Source organism: Mirounga leonina, unplaced genomic scaffold (assembly GCF_011800145.1).
Source record: "Mirounga leonina isolate KUSES-001 unplaced genomic scaffold, KU_Mleo_1.0 Mir_175, whole genome shotgun sequence".
Lineage (NCBI taxonomy): Eukaryota > Metazoa > Chordata > Mammalia > Carnivora > Phocidae > Mirounga > Mirounga leonina.
The window spans coordinates 18,558,351-18,572,931 of NW_023270453.1; positions in this window are offsets into that span (position 1 = coordinate 18,558,351).

Consider the following 14,581-nt stretch of genomic DNA (forward strand, 5'->3'; position numbering starts at 1 on the left):
ACACACAGAGGATACACGGTCCACACCCAGGCCTCTCTGGGAGGGGCGGCCGTGTGGCCAGATCCCGTGTCCTGAGCCCTCCCGGGGCCGTCAAAGAAAGCAGGACTGGACTGCTCACTCCCTTCTGAGAACTGGGACTTTAAACCACGTATCAAGATGCTTGGAAGCACTTGAGCCAAAGGTGCCGCTGACGCGGGCCGGCCGGCTGTGTGTGCCCCCGCGTGTGCCCGCGAGCAGCACTGGGAAGCCCGTGGCAGAGACCACAGCGGCAGCTCCTCAGGCCCCGGCTGGGCCCTCCCCTGCCCCCTGCCCACCGAGTGTCCCTCCTGGGAGCCTGTCACCCGGCTTCCCCATCCACGTGGCGTTTGTGATCATTGAGCTATTACTTTATTCCTGGAAATGAGGGAAACCCTAAGAAGTAGCATCCTTCTGCATGTTGATGACATGGCCTTGTGTTTCTTTCTCAAGGGATGGCCCAGGCGGCATGTCGGTGTGTCTGGTGCTGGTGGGTTGTGGGAACCGGGCTTGTCGGCGCTAGACGGATGGTTGGGGATGGGGACAGGCGGCTTCCTGAGCAGTGCCAATCACTCATTCATCTGTGGGTGCGTTTCACTTTGCCCACCCCCATGGCTCTATGCATAGGAACTTATCAACCCCGAAATTCCACAAAGGCCACATTTTGTAAAGTGACAACCAGTTGGCGATGTTTGTCCTGCTCAGAGACAGTGGTCTCTCTTTCAGGAGGAGCACTCACTGCTGATGGAGGTGGCAGGCACGCTGCCTCTGGGGACAACGGGCGCTGTGCCTTTTGCTTCCTACCTCAGCATTCAGGACATGGTTTGACTCAAGAATTTTACAGTATTCAATAAAAGGACATATTTTCAAATTTAGCATAGGAACTGTGTCCCACGATGTTCATTGTGAAATCATTCATTTCAGTAAAACACGGAAAATCTATCCAACAAAAGATGGGATAGTGAAAGGTGATGAATCTATATTATGAAATTTCATTGGTTATTTGGAAGAATTTCAAACTGCGTGGGGTAATGATCCCAATATAGTATTATTAGGAAAAGATACAATGCTTCATGAACAAGAGCCTTATTCATAATATTTTTAATAGGAGGGAAACTGTCCAGAAGGATAACACTAGTTATTTCTGGGTTGTGGGGATATAGGACCAATTTATTTTCATACTCTCCCCCTAACACACACATACACAACATATGCATAGATATATTTATTTCAGGTTTTGCAAAATGAGCATGCATTTATAAACATGTATTTAACAAAAAAGTTTTTTCTCCTGTCTGGTGAAGTTTTCCATGGCCATGAATATCATCAGGAACTTCATGTTCAACCTGATGTTTATTCAAACCCTAGAATCCACCCAGAGCGTTTTTCTCATGGAAAGTTGTGGCTTCATTTAGGGGCTCTCCCTTAAGCCACTGTGTCCACAAAGGTGGCTTCACCCTTTATCTGGGTGGAGATGTGAGTCTGGCTCACCCTTAGCGAGCCCAGTGAGTGACTTACTGCTCCTTAGAAACACTTGTTCTAGCAACTTTGAATGGACCATTTGCTGACCCCCTTCTCTCAGAACCCGAGAGAGACTTTGAGTCTCCGAGGGTAGTAATGGGGGTCCACGCTCAATGCTCCTTTCTCTGGATCCTCCAAGTTCATCCTAAATAAGCTTCCCATACCAATTCTGATGGCCAGGAAGTCAAATGCTTGAGTCTAGCTTCTTTGAAGAAATATTTCTTCACCAAATCATTAGAGTTGTTCATGTTTTATGAAGTGTTGGTTTAGGACATGATTTTATAAAAATCACCTTAGCTTTTTCGTCACCACAATTTTGAAAACATTGCATTTTATTTTGTAATGTCCTTTCAACACCAGAGCAGTGACCGTCCTTAGGGGCAGAGTAAAGCAATGCTGTCAATGGACAGAATGAAATTCTTTCCTTTGTAGATAATGAAGTTGCATGGGCACCTTCCTTGTTACTCTTCCCTGAAAAACCAAACCAAACAAAACACATACCTTGGAAATGCTTCAAAAAGTGGACTTCAGCCAAGAAAGTGGAGTTATCTGTGAATCGGTATATTTGTACCATTCAGGCATGTTTCCTGTTGTTGACAATCGGTAATGACCATAAATAATTTATTAGAACATTAGGTGATCATCTATACATGAACTGAATGTATATATTCTCTAACAATCATTCCTTATTTATATCTATTAGCTGACATTTGAGTTGTAGCCAGTTTAAAGGAATATCCTTAGTAGAAATAACAGAATGATATTTATAAGAGTAATTTTTAAAATTAAGATATATTTGGGGCGCCTGGGTGGCTCAGTCGTTAAGCGTCTGCCTTCGGCTCAGGTCATGATCCCGGGGTCCTGGGATCGAGGCACGCATCGGGCTCCCTGCTCGGCGGGAAGCCTGCTTCTCCCTCTCCCACTCCCCCTGCTTGTGTTCCTGCTCTCACTATGTCTCTCTCTGTCAAATAAATAAATAAAATCTTAAAAAAAAATTAAGATATATTTGGATCAATAACTAAGAAAAAATTCCTGTCATTCTTCTGTATGCTGAAAGCTTTTGGTACATTACAATATACTTTTTCTTCTACCTAGCCCCTAATAACTACTGTTGCCAGAAGCAATGTGTTAAGCCCCCTTTCCATCCATTTTTTAGAAATATTTCTCTGTAATGATTGGGCGCCTGCGTAATGATTATCCGTCACAAACGTTCCCTTTGTTGGTCTCACAAACATCCTTGGGAGACTGGTGAGTTCAGAAGTAAGATTATCAATTATGGTCATGATTTTTTAACTTGTGATCTATTTCCCTAACAGAACATAAACTGCCAAATACTACTTGTTACTTGCAGTTGCTTCTTTCCTTAAAACAAGCTCCCAAATATTCTCTTTTTTCCTGGTCTTATGTATGGGAACACACACTCTCAGAATAATGGGGCTTTGTTGTCACAGAAAACAGTTAGCCATGCAGTTTTCATTTCTTAGGTTTAAAAAAAAAAACATAGAAATGTAAGGAAAAATTGAATCAACATCCTGGTAATGTGCTGGTTGATTATTATAAGTCAGAAGCTTCTAAGACTTGTGCATTCATTCCTTCTGGAAGTTGAGAGAATATGGTTCCGAAGAAGGTGCATAGATCTTGCGGACAGAATTCTTGTTTTGCCTGAAGTCTTAAATTGTGAATCGCATTGCCGTGTAATGCCTTTTACGGCATGAGCGTCCTTTGGAAATATCACAGAAATTACGGGAGGCTGGGAGTTCCCGCTAAATCGCAATCGTACCCTGCCAGGATCTTTGAGGCCCTTGTCCCATTTTATGAAGTAGCCACTTAAGTGTACAGCAGGCTAATGACGAACTTTTAGGCTAACTATTCACATTCAGAAGATGAAGTTTAAAATATTGGGAAACGATTCAATGTAACTGTTTTCAAGAACTATGGTATGTGTGCAAGGCGTGTCTGGAAGCTGTTTGCGGGACGTGGGCTCTCATGGAGGCATATTTAACTGCTGAGAATCATCTGTGCCAGGGGAGGGCCCCCCTGGCCCCCCGGCCCCCGCCAGGTGCCTGCAGAAGCCCTAACGGAAACAGGAGAAATCAGGCCAGAAACTAGTGTTTGTGCAGATAGCACGTGGGGTGGAGTGGGGGGGGGGGTGCAGGTACACGGAGGGTGGGCCTAGCTGATCTGAGTCGCTAATCAAGCCCTCAGACTTCAGCCCTGAGGGGACAGGGGCTCTCTGCGGTCAGCTAGGACTTTTAACAGGGAGCCCGACATTTAGGTTTTCCCTATAAAAATGAAAATCACTGGTTTTATTTTGTAAAATATGGGAGCTGGCTACACAGAGCCTGTGTCCAGGTCTTACCTGAAGCCTGGCCTCTGCTGTGTGGTGTCTCAACAATACGTCTGTATAAAAGCCCTAACAAGGAAAATAATAGTTTAATTTTGAAGTACAAATATAGTGACAATTGATCCTATTTGGAAAAAAATTACGTCTGAACTCTCTTGTGTCTCTTGCAAAGACACAGGCTCAGTCTTTACAGGAAGCATAAACCATGTGAAGGAAGGTTAACGCGTCAGAATGACAGTGACAGATGGGTTCCTCCCACAGGTATTCAGTGGGTGCCTGCAGGAAGTGTAAGGGTGAGGTGAGGGGCACGACGGGAGTGTGAACCAGGATGCACGCTTCCCCGGAGTTTGTGATCCGCCTGTGTGTGTGCACACATACAAACACGCATGCACACACATATGCACGCAAGCACACATGTGTGCATGCACACACGTACATACACACATGTGCACATGCAAACACACACAAACACCAGCACACGTGCACACACACAAATGAGCACACATGCATGCATACGTGCACATGTGCACACATGCACACACGAGCACATGCACACACATACATGCACGTGCACGAGCACACGTGAACACACATACACACTCGCGTGCACACAGTATTTACATTTCCAGTGGGAAGCGGTGTATCAGTTTGTGCCAGGAACACTGATCAGCAGTCTAGAGAGTGGCGTCGGTCTGATATCGAACGTGGGGTAGAGGTGTGGCCGAGGAAGGAGCTGGATGTGGGCAGGGTCAAAGATTAGCTGGGAACTACCAAGGCGGACGAACCATTCCCCAGCTCTAGAAACAGCAACACCCACCCGCTAATATTGGTTGTGCACACGGGTGTGCAGGGGTAGCAGGCCCTGGGGCCAGCACTCTATATGATCTTCCTACTTCTTCCTGACAATCAGCCTCGGAGCTAGTTTCTATGACTGTTTCTCCTGGCACAGATGCAGAAGCAGGGGATCAGAGAGGTCCAGGGACAGAGATGGCACAGCACTGTGACCGCAGGGCCATCCCACCTCAGAGGTGGAGCTCTGCAAAGGAGAGATCGAGTTGGGGGTGAAGCTCAAAGCTCTTTTCCTGATGGCCTCGAGACAGGTCTGGCAGGGGCGGAGAGTTTGCATGGAAGATCTGCAGGACATAAACAGGTCCAAGCAAAAAAGAACAGCGTTCCCCACTTTTTCCCTTCGGGAGATCAATCTGTATGTCTCCAGATGGTCCTCAACCAAATCCTTTCTCTTCCAGTCCTCTCAGCACCCGCGCCCCACCCCCCGAGGCATCTATCCCTTCACTGGCTTTTCACGGAAGGGCTGTTCTTACAGAAGGAAGCCTCCCACAAGATATTGATCACGTTAAGGTGTTAATGATGGACGCTGACTTAACATGTTAGTCTCTGGGATACTTGGATTCCACAGAAGGTGCTGGTGCATCTCAGCACTGTGCCAGTCATACGGGTGAGGGGCTTCCCCTGGGGGGATAAGGACCGGGCTGCCTCGGGCCTCACCTGCAGCAGTCCTGGCTAGAATTCCGTTTTTAGTCTTTGTTCCTGCTTCACCAGAAAGAAGATGGATTTACCTATGTAATTCTAGGCAAATTGGTTTATGTCTCTGATACTTGTCTTCCTGTGCACCACGAGGGGCATTCTGAGCATCTTCTCATCTGATTTCCTCTGGCTCTTACTCACTTCAGTGTTTTAGGTAGACTGAACGGTGCGGCCAGACCTTTCCCTGGATCAAATCGTTACTGGAAGTTTAGAATTTACCATACAGAATTCTGTGAAGGAAGGTTAAAATAACTAGCATAATAAATATATGTAAGTCTTTTAGAGTTACATATATTTATAAATGTAATATATAGTTATATATATATAACTATATAAATAAAGACTTACATATATTTATTATGCTAATTATTTTAACTTGTTAAAATAATAGACTCATGTTAACTAGGGGAGAAACAAAAGATTATTAAAATCTTTTATAATCAGCAATTATAATCAGCGATTTTTGTCATTGTTCTACTTTTGTGATGTAACCAAGTTTACCTGCCTGGTTTATATCTGGTCAATACTTTCTCCGTAGTGTCTCAAACACACACACACGCACACAGATATAGGTTATATTATAGCTTATTTTGCAAAAATGTGGGCACTCACATTAATTCACACTTGCTTTTCTCACTGAAGTATAATATGCATCCATCCGTCCATCCGTCCATCCATCCATCCATCCATCCATCCATCCATCCGTCTCCCTCCAGGTCAATAATAGATAACTCAGTTTAGAAATAGCTGTCTAACATTCTCCAGGTATAGAAGTTTCAATTTACTTTACCATTTCCACATTGACAGATATTTCTGCCTTGGATTTGTTCTGCTTGCCATTACGGGTAATAGTAGATTATGCATACATATATTCTTGTACCTGCAGGGTTTTTTTCCTTTTTTTTTTTTTTTTTCCAAAAGAGCTTACCAAAATCAAAATTGTTGGGTCAAGGCATCAGTGCACTTTTAATTTAGTAATTATCTCAAGATTACTTTCCTAAAAGTTTGTAGTGATTCTTACCCTCACCGTGTCAAGTATGAGAGTACCATTTTGACCACAGTCTCCTCTTTACTGATGTTATGACTTTTAAGAAACTTCTATGACCTTCTTCAGTGAACAACCACATTGAATTATTAACTTTACTTTTAATTCATTTGGTAAGTAGTGAGTTATCACCGTACCCCTCCTGTACTTATAAGTCATTTATTTTTTCTCTTCTGGAAATTGTTAATATCATATCTTTCCTGTTGTGTTATTTGCTCATATTTATTAGCTTGTAGAAGACCGTGTTTAATCCTCTGTCCATTGTATGAATTCCAAGTATTTTTTCCAGTGTGTTTCATTTTCTTTAATCATTTTTTGTGAGACAAATATCTTTATATTCTTTGATGGCTTTTGAATGTCTTACCTCATTCACAAAGTAATCTTGGAACTTTGGCCCCCAGCAACCACAGGGGTCTCTAAGTACAGGCTAGAGTAGATCGGATAGGTAAGTTTGTGTTGTCTAATATTTATCCCCACTGTTGCACATCATGCATTTTTATAATTATTTTGTGGACATTCACAGAAATAAAGAGGTTATCTGGAGGGTTCAGGTTCAGCACCAATCCTCCCTCTCCTCAGTTTTACTGAATTAATTTATCTCCTCTCCCTTCCTTCCATCTTCTCTTCTTTTCCTCTTAAATTCCAGGGTCTCTCTTTCAACATAGTCTTGTATCCAAATATCTTTGCCTAACTTATTACAATTATTACTCTTGTTACAAATCCCAAATCCCACTCAGCGATTTAACTACACAACTGAGTACATTGGTTATAATCTCACCGGCTTCCCTCCCTCACACGAGGTTTACCTGGATGTCCCTGTCCCCCTGGGCACCTCCTCCCCCAGACATCAGCAGATCTGCACCTGCCTTAATGAGCCCCAGTGAGGAATTTTGCAGCCATGCACTCTCTTGGTCAAGCATCTTTGGGCAGACCAAAACCAGGATAACTCTACATGAGCAAACCTGTAGGTGATTAACCTGCTGGCTTTTTTTTTTTTAAGATTTTATTTATTTATTTGAGAGAGAGAGAATGAGAGAGAGCACATGAGAGAGGGGAGGGTCAGAGGGAGAAGCAGACTCCCTGCCGAGCAGGAAGCCCGATGCGGGACTCGATCCAGGGATTCCAGGATCAGACCTGAGCCGAAGGCAGTCGCTTAACCAACTGAGCCACCCAGGCGCCCATAACCTGCTGGCTTCTTGAGTAACCATATAAAACAGAGATGTAGAGTCTCTGACCAATTTATGAACTTTAGATCTGTGTGGAATCTTAAGGTTTTCTCTCATTTAGTTTGCCTGCTTCGGTTGCTATATTATTCTAGAAAGGAAGATGAGAGAGCCAGGTTTAAAGTTAAGTAAGCATACTGCCATTTGTGCTTGATTCCCACGTGAAATAGGAGAACTTGTGCAAATAGAGAGGGATGGTGAGGTCTATACAGAACCTCAGCACTTCGTGGCTAGGGGGCCATCATGGCTTGAGGCTTCTTTTGAGCAGAAATAAAATGGAAAATACAAATACACATTTGGAGTGCCAGGCTCCACACTGGACACATATTGATCATACGGAGCCATTTAATCCTCAAAACAATCCTACAAGGGGTGGCTGCTTTTGTGATATATTATCAATGAGAAATTGTTTTCCCCAAGTGAATCAGAGGATTGGAATCCATACCACCTGTCTCCTGGGTAAGCTTTGCTACCTTGGCTGACTGGTGCACTGTCTAGCTTATTGAAAATACTGGGAGGCGCATTGTTATTTTACTCCATTCAGTGCATGATTCCACAACCAATCATTCTGTTTTGCAATGTAGAGTTGGGTTTCTAAACAGATCCTCTAGTTCAATTTATTATCTTACATGTTGGAGGTGACTTGATGATTTTACAAATGCAACATTTGAATTAACACGTTTTCACACAATCCGATACATTCAGGTGATCCTTGCTAAAAAGAACTCCCGGGTACTGAGTACTTACCTGCACTAAGGGACTGTGTTAGGTGTTTCACATACATTATTTGTAGCCCTCAGACGGCATTACAAGGAGGTTATCATTGTCCTTGTGGAGAGCACCCTGGAACCCCGAGGATCTGTTAAAACAGTGATTTTCCAGGCACCCTGTTGTCCTAGAATGGGGCCATGTGCAAGGCTTTTGAGGTTATCCTACAGGAAGGGAAACGCTCTACCAGAAGGAGCCCTCCTGAGATGAACGTGTCCAGGGGTTTCTCTGAGGGCATTTGTGAAAACACACAGGAGAAAGACAACGAAGAAAAAAAATAATAATAATAAAAGGAAAGAAAACAAAAGGGCGGAAGAGCACCATTCTGCATTTCACATGCAGGCCGGGCAAGGAAAGGCGACAACAGTGAAGGATGGAAGCATGTCTGGGGGCTGCCGATGGGACCAGCCGCGGGGCAGAGACAGGCTCCCCGGCCGCACAGCCCGCCTGCCGTGTGTCCCGCATGTGTGTGCAGTAACAAACATCACAGGGACATGCCCGCCACCCCCGCTCCCCTCCTCCCTGACGACACCATTAGCAAATGGATCACGCGCACCTCCGTAGCATTTTGTCAGGATAATGATAAGCCTTTTTAAAATTACTCACTGCGACTCCAGGTCAGCCACGTGGACTGCCACACATTGCATGGAGGAGGAAAAATGTCCTTGTGTCTTCCTCTTTGTACGGAGATGGATCGGGTGAGCCAGCCCTGCTTTCTGCCAGAGGCAGTTTCCTGGCCGGCGAAACTGCGGCTAAGGTGGTAACACATTCCATTTTATTGACAGCTTCGACACACCCTCCGCGGTTCCTTTGATGATATATAATGTGGCCCCGTTCCACATCAACCTCACTTCATGGATTTTTTTTGCGGGGGGTGGGGGTGCTGTGAGCTGGCAGGAATCGCCTGGGTCTTTCATTAAATGATTGTTTTCAAAATGACCCATAGCAATAATGACGTTGTTCGTGATCTGTCTCTGGAAAAAATGCCATGGAGACATTCAAGAAGATTTGAGGCAACTATTTAGGTCACGGGTCCATCTAAAACTAGCCGGCAGGGTTTTGGTGTGTGGGATTTTCAGAATACCGCTTTGCCACTCTTGTAAGCGCAGAATGGAGCTGCAGACGTGCGTTTCAGCGCGGTGAAATGAGCGGGGTGAGGAAGATGGGTCCGTCTGCAACGTTCTACCTTATCCACGAACTCTGAGCCCACGCGTCAGTCACCACCTGTGCCTCCTGCGACCTGGGAACCAGAACTATTCTGCAGGGCGGCAGATCGTGTGGAGAACGGAAGTTACTAATGGTTACAAACGACCTACGTAATAGATACTGTGTAACTGAGTGTATGACCCGCACACTGGGGTCATTTCCCGATGGTTTCCCATGACTAACAGGTGCACGCCGGTGTTCCCACCAAGGCTGTCAAGGTCTGGAGCTGGTACCCAGCCAGGACTGTCCATGACCGCCTGGGATGCAGCTTGTCCCACAAACTTCCTTTGCCGGTTTCTTGCCAAGCGCTGTTGAGCCTGTGAATGGCCCCTCGTAGGAGGAGCGAGAGGGTGGGACCATAGCCCCCTGGGAACGTGAGAGGGACCCTGAACAGCTTCCCAGGGACAGGGGATGAAGGGGCACACAGAGTGGACAGAGAGGGGAATGAGGTCTGATGGGTGGAGGTTAGGCAGAGGATGTGGGAACTGACCCTAGCCGGCTTTCTCTTGTCACCCCTCTCTGTGTCCCCTGATCCAGGAAATCTCTCAGGCTTTCCCTCGTAGGCCCCTGCATGCTCGTGGGGCACACACACCGGAGGCTGTCACCCCAGCCTGCCCCCTCAGATGCACCTGCTTCTGCAGCCTCTCTCTGAGTACCCTCCTCGGTCCTATACGCCCCTGCCTTCAGAATGTGACCCTGGGAATGTAAACCCACCCATCTCACTTCCTGACCTGACACCTTCCATGGCTCCCCTTCCTGTGGCATAAAAATAAATCCTTGTCTGCTAGTCAGTCCTCATCGTGGGCATAAATGATACCCTTGTGAGTGTGAGTGTGAGTGTGAGTGTGTGTGTGTGTGCGTGCACCTTCCACTGTGTCCTGTGACCCTTAACTACCCTTGATGGGTGTGTCTGTCTGTCTGGAATTTTGCATTCCTCACTGAGGGAACTATGTGGAGTGTGGAGTGTTACCAGGAAGGGTCAGGAAACCTCAGACCACCGCACAGCATGACAGAACAGAGGGCAGGAGGAGGGAGATGGTTTAAGAGGGGGCGGGTGTGGAGGCTGAGGTTTCCCTTGACTGTGGTTCCCTGTGGCCGCCCACCCCGGGGGATCACCCTCCTCCTGGGGGTGGAGTGGGTGGGATCTCAGCACAGAGCAGTAGAGATGCTCAGTCAGGCTCAGGAGGAAGGTGCAGGAAAAGCACACGATACTCTCCATTCTGTTCTTAAATGAGGTCTTTCCTCTCTTATGATCTCTAACCTTAAATGGGCTTTCCTGGAGCAGAATGACTAGGAGATTAGCAGTGTCTCCTCTGGGTCTTTGATAACTCGGATGATTTTCGGCAGAACCCTCTGGAAAGGATTAGGATCTGCATGCCTCTTCTGTGTGGTCCCTAATTTCACGCTGCCTGGGCTTTGGCTGGATGCCTTCGTTCTCCTGCACACTAATTGCTTAGCTCTTAATAATTGATAGCTTACAAAGGTGCCGAGTAAATTAATTGGTTACTGTTCACGAAAGGATGCAGTCCTCACACATAGGGCAGCATCAAGTGGGGCTTCTGCTTCCCATTTGCACCATACCTCGACTTGTGCTTCTTGCCAGCCTCTCTGTTGCTGCCATGTGGATTTTCTCGCGTGCACCCAGTGCCATCTGCATGGCTGGATTGACAACCCCACGTCTGGTCACATTTCTGCATGGAGGCATCTTGCTTTCTGGAGCTTTGTTTTTTACGCCTTTTCTTCATCAAAAGCCCACTCTTCGCATGGAAACCAATCCTAAGAGGGGCTGTGGTTCCCCCTAACACTCCATTCCGTTAATACTTCATTCCCCAGCTGTGGTGGGTTGAGCAGGTGTCAGGAACGGGAAACATTAGTGCTCCCTGAATGCCCAATTCTTCCCAACAGTCGTCCTGCAGTCCGGCGGGACCCTGCCACTAATTCTGTCCAGTGGGCAGAAAGGTATGGAAGCTTCTGTGGGACCCTTGGCTCTCTCCCCACCCCTACGGGGCCACCAGCAATTGCAACCTCCATCAGCCTGGGGCCCCAGGGACAGCGTGGAACACAGCCCTCCCCACCACTCCCCTCCAAGACTGCAAATAGGAAATAATCCTTCATGCAAATCTTGCAGATCCCGGGTTTAATTTGTTTCTAGAACATAACCTGGCACATTCTGAACCATAATAGGGATATGGGGGCAGGAGGCAGATACTGTGCCTGTTTTGCTTATTATGTCATTTAGGAATGGCCCAATGGATGGAATTCTTCCCTTCCTCCCTCCCTTCCTCCCTTCCTTCCTTCCTTCCTTCCTTCCTTCCTTCCTTCCTTCCTTCCTTCCTTCCTCTTTTTTTCCTCCTCCCTTGCTTCTTTTCCTCCCCTTACCATCCCTCTCTCCTTTCTCTCTCTCTCTCTCTCCCCATCCTCATCCAGGGGCTATGGATATTGGATCCTTTCCTTCCTTCTCATCATGCACCCATCCTTTACTGAATGTCTGTCATATGCTGGGTACTCAGTTAAGGTATGGAGATGCCTAACATGTCTCCTGTCTTCAAAGTCTATCAGTATAATAAATAAAAGAGATAACTACAAAATTGCCATTCAGAGTGCTAATAGGGATGGGTGTGAAGTTTCATCAGCCCCAAGAATGAGGGAAGGAGGGGCCGCACCACCTCTGTGATATTTCCAAGATCAGTGAGCAGTGCTCTTGGGGGAGAAAAGCTCTACAGGAAGAGGGAAGAGTAAGGATGTTCTTGGGTGGTGTGAATAGGAGAATGATAATAGGCCACCCCAGACAGACAAACCTGGTAGTGAGGCTGGGATTCCAGGGGGCAGCAACAGGGTCTGCTGAAGCCCTGCACGCGTGCCCTCCTCACTATGCTCACACACCCATACTGGGCCACCCTCGTCTGTGGATGTTCTGCACTCAGGCTCACCTGGGTTCACTCAGCCACATCTACCACTCACCTCGATGCCATCGAGGCCAATTTCATCATGTCTTCTGTCCCACAGTGAGCTCAAGACTCCCAGTTACCCCTTAAATCTCTGTGTTAGTCAGGGTTCTCCAGAAAAACAAGACCAATAGGATAGATATATAGATGGGTGGATAGATAGATGGATGGGCAGATGGATAGATAGGTGGATAGATGGATGGATGGATGGATGGATGGATGGATGGATGGATGGATGGAAGGATGGATGGATGGATAAATGGATGGATATGATACATGGATGGATGGATAGATGGATGGATGGGTGGATGGATGGATGGATGAAAGGACAGATGAATGGATGGACAGAAGGATGGATGGGTAGTTGGATGGATGGATAAATGGATGGATGGATCCATGGATGGATGGGTGGACAGATGGTGGATGGATGGATGGATGGATGGATAGATGGATACATAGATGGATGGATACATAGATGGATGGGTGGATGGGTGGATAGACAGATGGATACATGGATGGACAGGTGGGAGATTTATTATAGGAACCGGTGCCTGTGGTTCTGGAGGAGGAGAAGTCTCATGGTCTGTCATCTACACACTGGAGACCCAGGAAAGTCAGTAATGTGATCCATTCTGATTCCAAAGTTCTGAAAACTGGGGGCTGAGGCTTTGGGTCAGGAGAAGAGGGAAGTCCCAGCTGAGGCAGAGAGGCTGACTCCTCCCTTCCTTCACCTTTTTGTCCTACTCAGGGCCCCAGTGGAGTGGGGGAGCCCCTACTGGGGCAGGCCATCTCCTCTGCTCAGTCCACAGACTCAGATGCCCATCTCTCCCAGAAACTCCCCCACGGATGCATCCAGGAGAAGGGTGCCACCTCTCTGGGTGCCCTCAGCCCAGTCAAGAAGACACAGCACCACCCTCTCGCCCACCCCGTGGCTCCTCTGGGGCTCAAGCCCCCTCTGGCAACATTGCAGCATTGTGCATGTCCTCCATCACTTCCCGAAAACTGCCTTTCCCTTCATGCTGCAGCCCTGGAGACATTCAGGAGTGTATGGGTGAAGTTTTGTTTGTCCAATGTGTGCATAGTGTTACTAGAACATCACAGACGGGGCTGGGTGTGTTATCATCACTTAACATGGGACTGTGTACAAATGGTGCTTCCCCCAAAGCCAGCAGCACCTGTCCGGGGAGCAGTTTGAAACTTGGATTCCCCCAGACACGTCTCTCACATCTCCCCAAGAGATTTTCTGTCTCCCACAGCTCCTCCTATTGGACCCCAGGGTGGGGGGATTACTGGTCACTTCCCTGCATTTCTCTCTCTCCTGGTCACTTCCATGCCACCTCCCTCCCCAGAAGCCTCCGCTTAACTCCTGTGACCTCAGTCCTTGCTCCCCTGCCCTCCTGGCTCACGGTCACTGCCCTCAGCACCATGCTTGGCCCAGGTCCTGGAGGTGACTTCTCAGTCACCATTCCTCAGCCTCTCTCCTCTGTCCTCAGTCATCATGGCCAGTGACGGAAAGTCTTCTGACACTCAGCAGCAAGCCCTCCTCTCTGACCACTGCCTTTCTGCTTCCTTGCCTGCTTTCCTTAGATGCTGACTTTTAAAACCTACTGGCTCTGTCACCTTTTCCCCATCTCTCATAGTACTCACATTTTCCTTCCTCCTTTGCCTGGCGGACACCAAAATCACACCTTTGCACAGGATGGCTCGCCCTGCCGCTGACGAGCCTGGGGGACACGCACCATGCTAACAGGCTTCCTTAAAATCATGTGTGTCTGCTTCAAGTGACCGTGGCCCCCCACACTTCATTTCCCGACCCCATTCACTCCCCGGCTCTCCAGATCCCCAGCCCTTAGCTGGAGCCCCAGTGGTGGCTGGTAATCACTGAGAAAACAGAGACAGAGAAAATCCCTGAGCTCCTGGCATCAGACCTGACCATGTCCCTGCATTTCAGCCCTGATTCTCGATTTCC